Raw genomic sequence first — 10,991 nt, forward strand, 5'->3', positions numbered from 1 at the left:
CCCACGTGACCGGCCAGCCGAAATCGTCGGCCAATCGTGAACCAAACATTGTTTCCCGAATTTCGTGATTTGCATACAACTCGAACAGCGTATTCGGTTTCGCGGAATTCGTAACTCGACTTGCGTGCCTCGTGCATCATTTTCAATCGAAATTCTTCAATGCAAAGCCTATAACGTTAATTTTACGGTGCAAAAATAGCAGCAAGCAAGTGAATTTCCGTAGATTTTGCGCAGACTGTACGCAGGATGATCGCTTTGATTGAAATTCAGCTCGACGTACCTCCGAGTACAGCGACATGACGATGTTCCGGAATAAAGTTTTCAGAATTTATAATTTTCAATTTTAGTTAGCGCGAGAAGCCAAAATTTTTAGAATAAAATAATTTCTGGGCGAATAAAATTTGATAATTTCTGATACGACGAAGGGAATTGCATTGTTTCTTTTACCTACCAGTGTGTAGGAAAATCTAAAAGCATATTTATTGTGGATTAATATAATGGGCAAGAAATCTAAAGTAAAAAGAATGATAAAAAAATGATGTTTATGATGATTGATCAAAAAAAGAATTAAGAGCAAGAGAATGATAATAGTATTTGGACCAAAAGTCTCAAACGACGCCTTAGGATAGAAATTGGTCTAATTTCATCTTGACTGATCGACGATAACTATGCTAGAGAAGCATACGGATTCGATTACTATTCAATTACTTCATTCTTCCTTCCACGCCCGTCTTCATTGTACCTGGGCATGCTATGAATACTATAACACATTGGAATAATTTAGTTCGAGCGTCCTCGATAATTGACAGAGTGACTAGTCACTATGCACATCGATGCTATTTCTACATAGAGCACAACTGGATAAAAACTGACCAAAACTTGTAGCTCGTACCACATATCGTGAACTACGTCATTTGTTTCTGATTATTACACCGAACAATATAATTCGATCACCTTAATTACCTCCAACACCAATACAAATTAGCATGGTACTAAAATTTAAAGAGTTCTACAAACTATAATACATCTTCTGCAAGTTGACAATTGGTCATCTGTTAAGTAATAACTAAAGTAATAAGTAAGTAAATAAAATTAGATCTAATTCTACGATCACATAGAGTAGCCATTTTTAAAAATGAAGCATCACAATTATAATTGTCGTAAAAAATAAAAATTATAACACAGAAATCAGACCATATTTAATTCGACCACATTAAATTAGATTTGAACTTGATCGCGATGGAATCGATTTTCGATGAATTTTTGTTTTCAATATTAAAATTGGTCAGGACCAACCGATCGACTGAAGCTTTATTCGCGTACAATGGCGTCGAAGGTGGTGTAATTTATCCACGATACAGTCAGCTTAATGCCGCACCGCCTCTAAAACCGTTGTATTTAATCGCCATTAAGTTAGCTCGCAGTTAATTACAGGATCGTTAAGAGAATGTTTTTACCGTTCTCGTAAATTACTTGCTTCTTTACTTAAGAATCTTACAATTGTACTTCCACGCCCGGCGTGCTCTTCCTTTTCGTTCAGCGACTTGTTTTCTTCGTTGCGTTTCTTCCGCGGAAGGAATGCGCGTAATCGTTCACGCGTACTCGGACGCGTACGAAAAAAAGAAGAAAAAAAAAAAACGAATTTCGCTCGCAGAAATAAATGGGACGCTCTATATCTCGATCAAGCATCCGTAAATGAGTTTATTCCTCACCGAACGCACCGTGGCAGGATTTCAGATTGCCCTGGATGCACATACGTGTTACAACTGGTTTACGCGTGATGCATGCTACAGGATCGTCCATGGTGGAAACCATGAAGGTGTTTACTCTGCGCGTTCCACATGTGACTGCTCGAATTATCCGTCGTTCCCTGCAACTTCGTAACATTTACCACAAAATTATCCTTCTTGTTTTTCGCGAGGAACATCCGTACGTCAGCGGTTTCTATGGTTAACGATTCATGGTTTATGGTTTACTCTCGTCGATCCACAAACACTTTCTACCAGTAGAAACGAGCACTTTGATGTATTGTTTAACAAAAAATTGATTTTATTCGTTTTTGATACACTTAAATTTAGATTTTCAATTGTTGAAAACGGGTGGATTGTTTCATATTCGCCACGGATTCAATTTTATGTGATTTCTTTCATATTGTTTCGATAGTGCTCTTTGAAATAGAATAAAAGTTCGATATATGCCTGAATTGGTGTATTTTGACCACAAATACAAACTAACAAACTAACAAACTAACAAACTAACAAACTAACAAACTAACAAACTAACAAACTAACAAACTAACAAACTAACAAACTAACAAACTAACAAACTAACAAACTAACAAACTAACAAATAACAAACTAACAAACTAACAAACTAACAAACTAACAAACTAACAAACTAACAAACTAACAAACTAACAAACTAACAAACTAACAAACTAACAAACTAACAAACTAACAAACTAACAAACTAACAAACTAACAAACTAACAAACTAACAAACTAACAAACTAACAAACTAACAAACTAACAAACTAAGAAACTAAACACTATTGAATTGAACACTATTGAAGGTCTTTCTCAGTGTCTTTTTTGTTTATTGTGCCGTATTTTTTGTAATATATCTATAATCGAAGCCTCGACGATAGCAAATAATTTTCGAATTTACAGCGATTCTCTATATTCTAGATCAACGAAGAACTATTGAAAACACGTTGTTGTCGGTCCACGAGGACATTCATACTAACTGGTAGTCGCGAATGCTCGTCGAAGGAATGTAAACATTCACAGGCTTGACTTTTATGTACTCGGTTTTCTCGAACTTCGGTGTTTACTGATCCCTAAAACTGCTCAGCAAACGACGTCGATCTGAACAACGATGAAAAATAAAAAATCCAAGAAGTTAATTATGAAAATCATCACTATGTAGCGTGGAGTCAAGCAAAAATTACTGGACATATATCCAACTTTTACTGTACCGTGTTTTTGCAACAGCTTTATAATTGAAAGCTTCTTGACGATCACAAATAATTATTTTCCGAATTTCCAGCGATATTCTAGATCAACGAAAAACTATTGAGAACACGTTGTTGTCGGTCCACGAGGACATTCATACTAACTGGTAGTCGCGAATGCTCGTCGAAGGAATGTAAACAGTGATCATTTGGAGGCTTGACTTCGACCTATAATGTGTACTCAATTTTCTTAAACTTAAGAGTTTACTGACCCCTAGTTGCAATGAACCATATTAATCCCGGAATTAAAAGAGTACAAAGGAGGGGAATAACTGGAGTAAGGAACAGGAAACAGGTGAAAATAGGAAATAGAGGGTTTAAAAAGTAGATGATAAATGGTGTTATTACAAAGTCGATAGTGCTAATATCGCACCCAAAAAAAGAATAGAATAGAAAGATATTATTTCCTAAAACTGCTCAGCGAATAACGTCGATATGAACAACGATGAAAAATAAAAATCCAAGAAGTTAATTGTGAAAATTTGTGAAATTACTGTAGTTTTATATGGAATGGACAGGTGTTCGGTCTGATATTGTCCCTAATCCCCCTGGACGCGGCACTGGTGTTCTTCCTAACCCAGGAATGATTTATCTAGCTCCCAGCTATAGCAACTATACCCTTTCAGGTCCACCGCGGCTCGGTTTGACGCGACGATCTTTCTTCGGGCGACTGATGCAGCGCGAAGCGCTAGAAAATTACCCATCGTAGCGAAATCGATGTGCAGCTTTCCTAGGAACGCGACACGCCTCCGGCAACCGGGAGTGGAGAGTGGGAAGGTGCATTATTACAACAATGGGATGCGCGCACGCACGACTACGTTACGTCGCCCCTGCCTCGAAGAGGACGTGAGCACGCGGGCACGTGATCGCGTTAGGGTACCTTTGCAATGCTGCAATACCAGGGTTACGACGCTCGAACTTCCCCTGAACAATCTACAGTCATCCCCCGTTAGGGTGGGAAAACCACCGTGAGAAATAAAAACGAATTTCAAGAATTTTTTGGCGGTTACTTTTAATTTTAGACCATTGTGAAGTACGTAATCAACAGATAAGGTTGCAATGCTAAGCTATGGATAGGTTAAAGAAAAATTGCATCACAATTGTTGGTATTGGTAAGATTATTGTTATTACTTTATCACTTTTTATTTTAAATATTTATTAATTCTAAAGCTTCTGCTTCCAATGGCCTAACTTGGAAGAATTGTTCTACACTTTAAAAAAAAAGAGAACAAGGAATATATTGAATAGGAACATCAGAACGCCCGAAAGAAAAAATGCAATTTTTCTAATGAAAGACACTTTAAGTCGTCATTGCCAAAAACTATATCAAATTATATAAATATCTTCATTTTCGAGACTGCTGGACATTTGAAAAACAGTATACACTTGTCAAATATCGATTTTTTAAGGAAATGGCACACATGGTTTTCCAATTTGAACCATTGCGCGGCGGTGTAAATGTACCCTAACGCGCGGCGTTACGCGCGATCGTTCCTCCGCGCTTAGGCGAGCACGCCGTGGCGGCAGCGGCTGGATCCCGCGTATTGCCATTAAGTTGCCATTGTTCCGCAACTGTGCAACGGTTCATCCATAATCTTACGTGGTATCCGCGGATACAGTTATGGCCCCGGGGACACATGCAGTCTCCGCAGTCGCCGTGGCCGGACCATTGATCATGGAGATGATCTCCTCCTACGTGCCGGGACAGGTCGTGCGACCGATACGTGCACGATTCGGGGGAAGATAGACAGGTGTTCGCGAAAAAGTCACGATTCCGGGCTCGCCGCGGACCGGCCACGTGTGCAACGGAACGTCCGCGGTTTCCGCGTCGCTCGCGCGCTTCCTCTTGGGGATAATGTTCGCATATCGTGATCGAAATCGAGCGGACGTTGCCCGGGCTGCCCTGCCTCCGACAGCCCGCTCTCTTCAACGTGTTCGCAGGTTCATTTCCGCGGTCATTTTTACCACCGCCAATCTGGACGACGATCATCCCCACATTTATCGAGCCTTTATTATTTATATTCAGTTTGGATGTCAGTTGAAGAAACAGAGATACGAGGGTCCGTCGATAAGGCCTTAGAAAAAGATAGAAAAACTATTGTATTTTGTAATTTTCAAGTGTACATAGGAGATACACATTCGACATAGGAGTGCAGAGGGTTAAGTCACCCGTTTTGGGGCTAGAAATATTAATTCTATTAATTTACTTTAGAATTTAAGATCTCGAATTAGAAGAAGTATTTAACACACATTGACTTCTAAAATTGAAAAGAATCTACCTGACAGATATTTTGCACCCTTCTCCATTTGAATGATCGAAGACTGTCACCCCTGTCAATTAGCGATTAAAATTGTTTTCGACTACTTTCTCCTCGATGTTCGTTAAACGCTTCGCGACGAATCGACATCCGAGTTATTAACCCGTACACCTTTATTCGATGATTGAAACGCTTCGAATCGAAGGTAATTATTATTAGACCGCGGATCTCTATGCAAATTTTTATTAATCGAATTAAAGAAATGGGAGCTTCGTAGAGGGTTATCTCGACCCCTAAATATAATAATTCGTATCTTACGTGTTTCTTATTCATTTTATAGTTTTTTGAGAATTAAAATACATGGACCACCCCCCCACCGATTTTGATAAGATCCAACGTAAACATAGTTGGCTCTCTTCTGGTCATTTTTGGCGTCGCTTTGAATTAAAATTTCAACGTGACTATCTTGATCACGATGCCAAGGATTGCACAGTAGGCTGGTGCATCGCTTTTAAAAATTTCAGTTTCAGCGTGCAGGTAGTTTCGCGTGGCCTGCGATATTCGCGAACTACATCCAGCATTTATTCATGGAAATTATCGGACTGTGCATTGGAATGCCCAGGTGTGTCACGTGAACTTTCTAAAGTCACCAAAGTGGCTGTTCCCCCAACAATGAAGCACTTCGTCCGTGATTACTTAATACACGAGCGAATTCTCTCCGCAAGGGGGGATGCAACCATAACCGAGGGCCCATGTACACCCTACCCTTTCGACGGATAATTCCAATTCCGCACTGGACATTGACGAATCATCGATTCGCGCGGGCATCATTAACCAACCAGCTACCTACGTGCGTGCGACGTTGCCAAGCCCCGGGAGAATCGGGTTATTGGCCAGCATTTTGCCCCCTCTCTCTCTCTCGTTCTCTTTCTCTCTTCTTTTTGCATACATCGACCTTTCAATTTCATTTTTTTTCTCTTTTTTTTTCGTTTCGTTTTTCGACCGCCACGCGCAGCCGTGAAACGGTAAGCGCGCGCGAATTTCTGTAGCGTTCGCGCGATCACTCGTTACGGAAAACTGTTAGGATCGCGCGTTCGTTGAACTCCCGCGGAATCGCGGAAAGTTGTGACGAAGTCACGAGTACCGAGCACGGCCGCCATTACCCAGAACCAATGGCACCGGACTGGCCACTACGAGCGCAACGAACGAATAAACAAAACAGGATTTTTTTATAGTGTCAATTTGGACGAAAGATCGATTTAAGTAACGCGGTGGTGGATAATAAAGTACAAAGTTAAGGGAAAACTTGTATTCAAATTAGGGGGCCTTTCTACTTTGGGGGATTGAAAAAATTGAATTTTTTTTGCATTGTCTTTTGGTATGTAGTCTCGAAAATATGTCTACCAAATATTAAATTGAAATTTGCGAAACTAACGAAGTTATAAGAATCTTAATATATCAGATTTGTCATATATGGAGATTGCTTTCTGTATCATATATCAAAAGATTGACAAAAAGTGTGGCAAGACGTCACTCTGTAATTTCTAATAAACAAGATTGAACATATTAAAGTAAGAGTATTAATGATTCAGATTCACATTCGATTTATATAAAGTTTCTAGCAAATAAAACTGAGACTTACTATTAGCAAAAATAAATTCGTCAAACTTGGCGACACAGTTATTTTCACGATGTTGTTTGGCTAAAATATGAATGATCTAGAGACGCTGTTTCCGCGATCCGAGGTTGCAAATTTGGTAACAATTACGGGTCACGCGTGGTGAGTTTGCGTTGCGTCAAGTGCTATTGAGGGCAAGGTAGTAAGACACTGCACGTGTTTGCCAGAAACCACGATCTAGTAAGGTTACGGAACAATGGGCAATTTCCAAGGCCTCAGTCCCTCGCTACATAGCTAAATGAATTTATGGATATCGTTTTCAGCTGTTTTAAAAAATGTCGTAAAACCAAGCTTCGAAATCCTTGGCATTGCGAAATTGTTGGCGTCACTGGTGACGAAAGATTCTACAGCGAGTCTATGTTTAGGGACTTATAGATCTATATTTTGGTAAACTGATGAGAAAGGGTGAGCCCTTGTCGACGGATGTGTTGGAAGATGAACTTTGCACGAAATTGTACCATGTGTCCACGAGAAGAAATCACGGCGTGTTTATGTCCCCACTCCTGTTGCAGTCCGCTGACTCACAGGCATTGGTCGAAAACGGTGACAGCCAATCAGCGGACTGCAACAAGAGTGGGGATGTAAACACGCTGTGCCTTCTTCTCGTGGACACATGGTACTTTGAACGCCTTGCTGCGCTAAGATGCTTTTACAGACTTTGGCTATATGATGAAAGGGTATTGTGACTCGGGATAGATACAGATAGCCAACAGTTCTTTCTATTTGTTAAATAATCGACTTCACGAACTTTGAGGGACTTAAAATACTCAGTGAGAATGCTCGAATCATAATAAAGAGAAGTGGAACGGTGGTTCGCTAGATCAGATCTAGAAGGTATCGAAAGGAACGGAAGGAGCCGCCACGCGTCTCCCTCGTTGAAAGACCTCTGGCACGCGGATTCGGGCGCATAATAAAGTTTATTAATGGCCGACTCGCGTGACAGGGGGTAGCAGAGGGAGCGAGGAGACGCGCGCGAATAAACGTATGTATGCGAATCGAATGACGTCACCCGGTGAGGTCGAGTCGTGCAGACGCGTACACAGGCAGCGGGCGTAGCGCACACGCGAGGAACGGTGAACACGCTCGAGAGTCGAAGGGAACGCGATTCCTCGCGAGATGCTGGCGGAGGACGACGAGGAGAAAGGGGGAGATCAACGCAGAAGTGAATGAATGTAGCGGAGCGTGGGCGAGCAGCGGCTCTCAACCGCCAGGTAACACCGCTGACACCTGGGATAAGAAGGAACCCGGCGACCGGTATTCTCGCGATCTCCACGCCGGGGGATCACGCCCAAAGGGAACGTGGCAACCACCACTGGCACTCTAGCTCCACCGGTACCGAGCGTCGCCTAGACGACACGGAGCTTGATTCATTCATGAAAAACACGAGACTTTATCCCAATTAACACGAGTCTCCACTCAATTCATACGGCAGCGGAGATGCCCATTAATTTCCCGCGGTACCTCTCGGCTGGCCGCTTCTTCGATACCACGTCCCGGTGGAAGAGGACGGGGCCCCGGGTAGAACGAGGAAGGAATAGAGACCGGGTGGAAGAAAGAGAGGATACACGGGGTGAACCAGGCGAGGAGGGGAACAAAGACAACGAAGAAGAAGAAGAAGAAGGAGGGTGGACCTTGTCCGTTGGTTCTCCTTAGCCTTTCTCTTGATCTATGTACCTATCCCTATCCGCGGCAAGCGCCAACTTATATCCAGACACTATAGGCCGTACGTTATATCTTGCAGTCCGGCTCGAATGTTTCAAGCCCGCGACAAGCTTAGCCTGCCGAGATAAGGACGCGTACCACGTGGTGGTTCTTTCGCTAGAGTCCGCTTTTTCTGCTGCCACGAACCCGCTGATTTTTCTCTTATCTGCGACCCCTCCGCGTCCCTCCGGCGTCGTGTACGCGCGCGCGTGTGCTTTTCTTTTTTTTTTCTTTTATTTTTTCTTTTTTTTAATACCGAGAATCGATCCGCGACGACGGCCTACGCAACGTCGTCGCGCGCCAAGCAAACCGGTCCACTTAGAGCACATAGTAGCGGACCGCCGATAGAAACCTTAGGACGAAGGATGCACGGGGATAACAAGGCGTCCCTCTGAAAATCCTTCGCGATCGTTCGTCGTCGGTTGGCAGCCCTCGTAGGCAAACCTCGCCGGCGTATCGGGGCGTTTGTTACCTATGATCGGCTTTAAAACAACATTTGCCTTTAATTGGACGATGTTATAACGCATCAGTCCAATTAAGAGGTGAACGGGATAAATCGTTTAATCAACGACAGTGATTTACATTCTTCCCGGGCCCCTCGAGACGTCGGAATAACGGCACGCCTAACCTTCCTTCTTCCTGTACCAGCGTTATCCGGGACGTGTTATCCGCCGGCGGAGTAAATCATTGTTTCGCTCAAAAATACGGTCCACCGACCCGAGCCTCGATCGACCGGTGACGATTTTAACAATTTTCGATTTTTCACGATTTTCACGATTACCTAGCTGTACGTAATCTTCGAATTTCAACTATTTTATTGCAAAGTTTCGCGATTTTTTGGAACATTCAAACGAGGCATACACAACAGGACCGTTCGAAACTCCTCTATTTTTTAAGATAAAGCTTAATTTAAAGAAAAAGACTAAAAAAAACGAATTATACGCGGATGAATTTTTCATTTTATTTGATCGCAAAGTGACTGATAATGTGAGACATTTTGCATCATATTATTACATAAGTGAAATCTGTTACATCTATCTAAATCATTTACACTAGGAAATCTTTCCAACTTTCGAGCACTTTTTCTAGTTACCTGCTGTAATTTCTTACACGAGTTCTGCCAAGATTTTTATATAGAATGTGGTGGAAAAAAATGTATACAATTTTTTGTATAAAATATCCAAATTGGTCGCTTTCAAAATGTGCTCTGATTGAGCGTGAAAGCACGTTTCGTGAAGTTGGCCACAGCTTGCACAACGCTGTTTTAAAGCTCGTTTCATCGCCAACGCTTGCGAGACACCGTCATAGTCAAACGTACACGCGCAAACCGGACCACCTACAAGCAAATGGACGTCACTTGTTATCGTTAATTTTTCAAAGCGGGACCGTTCGTTCGCCGCAACATTCCCCGGCCGAGACAACGGACAGAGCCGCGTGCAAATATTTATTCACGGACACAGACGTCAGTCCGCGTACCTACCGCGATTGTCGATCACAAGATGAAAAGACTCGCGGAGAGACGCGGCGCGTACAGCGGTTACACGAATAATCATTACTTTATAATGTTGACACGATGTGACTTTCAATTCTGCCGCCGTGACTTTCGTCGTCGTGAAAGTCTTCCAAGTCATCGAACGGAACTCGAGAAAGCACTTCCACCGGCCCGGTGCATCGAGGCGTTCATCGATGTTTATGCAGTCACTGACAATTAAGCGTAATGTCACAGTTCGCGTTACGTCCGCCAAGAGATCCCCAACAATGATCGCGAGACGTTCCCCTGGACCAAACGTGAAAGTTACGAAGTCACTCGAATCGAAATACGAAACGTCGTAACGCGTACGATACACTTGTATTACACTTGTACTCGATCTTATCGCGTATCGATCTTTTCGAGCTCGATATCTTATTTTCAAGCTTCCGTTTCTAGCGGTCCTTTACCTCGCAAGAATTTTATTTTATGTGCTATTAAATGATAATAGGTTCGAATTTGTTGCAGAAGTTATTTGCAAAAAGTGGGGTAGAACAGCTAATTGTCGCATTTGCTTGGACAAAACTCGAATAAATGCTGGATGTATAATACAAAAAATAAAGTATCAGTTCATTTTCAGATACAATAAAAAGTGTTACAACTATGTTTCATAATATTAAAGAATTCCTCGAGTTACGATAACAAAAATTCTAATATAATTACCTCAATAATTGATTCACACGTTGATTCATTGAAATTCGTATCTTTAATAGACTCTAAATTAGAATCTCATTTGTGAGGGTAGTTTCCATGAAAATTTGTTGAATCTTTAAACTTTGTATTTTTAACACTTTAACTGCTATGCCATCCATG

The sequence above is a fragment of the Colletes gigas genome, unplaced genomic scaffold, assembly GCF_013123115.1.
Source record: "Colletes gigas isolate AHSC1104 unplaced genomic scaffold, ASM1312311v1 Colletes_gigas_Sc00013, whole genome shotgun sequence".
NCBI classification, from domain to species: Eukaryota; Metazoa; Arthropoda; class Insecta; order Hymenoptera; family Colletidae; genus Colletes; species Colletes gigas.